Source organism: Panicum virgatum, chromosome 4K, assembly GCF_016808335.1.
Source record: "Panicum virgatum strain AP13 chromosome 4K, P.virgatum_v5, whole genome shotgun sequence".
In the NCBI taxonomy this organism is placed as follows: domain Eukaryota; kingdom Viridiplantae; phylum Streptophyta; class Magnoliopsida; order Poales; family Poaceae; genus Panicum; species Panicum virgatum.
Genome location: NC_053139.1, coordinates 26,824,767 through 26,827,756, shown reverse-complemented (window position 1 = coordinate 26,827,756; position 2,990 = coordinate 26,824,767). Strand labels below are relative to the sequence as shown.

Here is a 2,990-nt window from a genome sequence, read left to right as displayed (position 1 = left end):
ACTGAAAACTTTGTTAATTAACCATCTTGACTACATCTTTGTGATCAAGTTTCTCATTGCAGTAAAAGATTTTATGCTAGTTAATTAGAGCTACTGAAGGTTTGAGCATGTATCAACTACCAGTTGGGTATGGAAAACCTTTTTACATCATGCAGTGAATGGCTAGTAACTGCCTATGCCTTCAAATAAATTGGATGTAGTGGACAGTTTTGATAGCAGTTAACTTGCATGCAGTTTACTTTTTCTTTAGTGAACAAGGAGTTGCCTAAACTTGTATTCCAACTGGGCTCATTTTCGCTTCCAGTTTGCTGATCATTGATTTGCAGTAGTAGGGAGTCCTTTGGACCGCATTTCTTCATATCACAAGAACAGGAGCCTTGAAAGAGCAGCCTAGTTGAAGATGGTATTTCAAAATGGTATTTCATACTTTAGTGTCATCAGATTTGCACAATACAAAACTAGGCAAATCTTTACCTGCATATTTTGGTGCCCTAGATCTTTTACTTGCATTAATTTCTAACTATTTGATCCCATTATTAAGTACAACCACCTTTTCCTTCAATTCACTAATGATGTGTTCTTTTTTGAGAATGCAGGTAGATGTTAGACTGCAATCGAAGAAGCTGCAGCAGCAGGATTGCTAAGCCACGTAGAAGGAAAAATGAGGATAAAAAGTGATTCCAAGTACAGTGCTAATAGATTAGTGTGGTTCTGTAATGTAATCCATTTTAGTCTTTCCGAGCACTTGCCGATGTCATCATCGGATGCTTAAGTATAGTTGTAACACATATTTGGATTTCGATTTATGGTGCTGCAAAATCTGGAACATATAGTTGTTATAGACTTGTTACACATTAGTTGCAAAATCTGGAAACGTCAGCTCTGCTAGCTTGCTAGTGCGGACGGTCAGCTCTGCTAGCTTTGCTAGTGCGGACAGTGTTCTCGAGGTGACGCGGCCTACGCGGGCTGCCGCAAAGCCCGCAAAAACTTGCGGCGCTATGCGGGCCGCCGCAGCTGCCCGCGTGAGAGTTTGCGGCGCGTGCGGACGCGGGGCGGGCAGCCGCCACCCGCCCCGCTTGCATCCATACTACTAAATGAGAAAACTGGTGTGAGAGATAGGTGTTACAAAGGAGAAAAGTAATGGAATAGAAATACATATCAACACTAGCCGAACTTAATTAGCACATGTGGAGAGCAATGTTAAAAGTTAATGGGAGCACTAAAGAGAATATTATTCTCAAGAAATGACTACATGCCGACACACACAAAAAAAAAGGAAATATAACTATACCACCTCACATGATACCAATTTGAAAAGGCTAACCCACACTACCACAAAAGCTAAAACTACACGAACACTGGGGGGGGGGGGGGGGGGATGGGAGTTATTGCTTAGCTGTCCATCGATGCTTAAGTTCATCTAGTGTGTTTATTCTTTCTTTAGAGGAAAATACATGCTAACTTGGGCAGTAGAAATACATGGTATGTCTATATCTCTGTCATTTTGTCTCAGATACAATTATTTCAAATGCCTAAAATTGTTATAAAACACATACATCAGCTTGTTTGGTTTCACAGGGCTAAACTTTAGCTCTCCACTTTTAGCATTATTTTAACTCTTGGAAAACCAAATAGGAGGGCTAAACTTTAGCCCCCGTTAGCCCTTTAGCCCCTCCTGTAACAGCCCAGGGGAACAGTGTCGGGCCGGTACTGTAGCAAGACGGGTTACTGTAGCTAGAGTACTGCAGCTGAATCGGGCCGGGCCTGATGGCGGTTACTGTAGCTCGAGCACTGTAGCACGTCGGGTACTGTAGCGTCGCGGCACTGTTCATTCGCAGGAATTGTCCCATGCTGAAAGTTGGTTGAGAGCCAGACCAATTTAAATACCGAGTCACGGGAAGCTAATTAATTCCGGATCGATCCTTTTTGCGCGAAGCGAGGACGAAAGCGCAAGTGGATTAATTAGTAGGTGTGGTTTACTCAACTTGAAGAGTAGATCTTAGCCGTTATCCCGGGCCGGGTCGTTACAGTGGTATCAGAGCCGACTCTCGCGGTTTCACGCCACATACGGGCAGAAGTGCGCGGGCATGAGCACGGGCGCGTGGTCGCAGATGCCACCGGCATGTGGACGGGCGCGTGTGGGCGCAGATGCGCGGGCATCGAGGATGCGCCGGCACTGGACGCACGGATGTCGCACAGGGACCGTTGGGACTGGACGCACGGATGTCGCACAGGGACCGTTGGGACTGGACGCACGGACGTGGCACATGGGACCGTTAGTACTAGACGTATGGGACGTGGCCAAGAGAGGAGATCCTGGTATTTAGGTTGGTCTGGTACTCGACGGGGACGTCGAGTCCTAAGGGGGATGATTGTAACAGCCCAGGGGAACAGTGTCGGGCCGGTACTGTAGCAAGACGGGGTTACTGTAGCTAGAGCACTGTAGCTGAATCGGGCCGGGCCTGATGGAGGTTACTGTAGTTCGAGCACTGTAGCACGTCGGGTACTGTATCAACGCGGCACTGTTCATCCACGGGAATTGTCCCATACTGAAAGTTGGTTGAGAGCCAGACCAATTTAAATACCGAGTCACGGGGAGCTAATTAATTCCGGATCGATCTTTTTTGCGCGAAGCGAGGACGAAAGCGCAAGTGGATTAATTAGTAGGTGTGGTTTACTCAACTTGAAGAGTAGATCTTAGCCGTTATCCCGGGCCGGGTCGTTACACCTCCAAGGTGGGCTAGACGGGGATAAAAGTGATCCTATGTGAGTGAAATGGCATGCAACCTAGTGGTTACCACTACTACAAAAACTGATTAACCGAGGCACTTTGGTCTCAGAGGCGGGCACGTTAAAAAATCGCTTCGGTTAATACCTGCGATTAATCGAGGTGGTCATTTTTTTATTAACCGAGGCGGTTTACAAAACCGCCTTGCGAAATCGATTAACCGAGGCGGACACTCTATAAAGTCTGCCTCTGATAATACTGG

General features: G+C 46.5%; 1 long non-coding RNA gene across 1 annotated transcript; it reads left to right on the top strand.

The window, feature by feature from the left end:
* Positions 1 to 345: 345 nt before the first annotated feature.
* Positions 346 to 656, top strand: LOC120705160. Its single transcript, XR_005687812.1, has 2 exons — positions 346 to 416; positions 597 to 656. It is a non-coding gene; the product is annotated as an uncharacterized LOC120705160 (long non-coding RNA).
* The last annotated feature ends 2,334 nt before the right edge of the window (positions 657 to 2,990 follow it).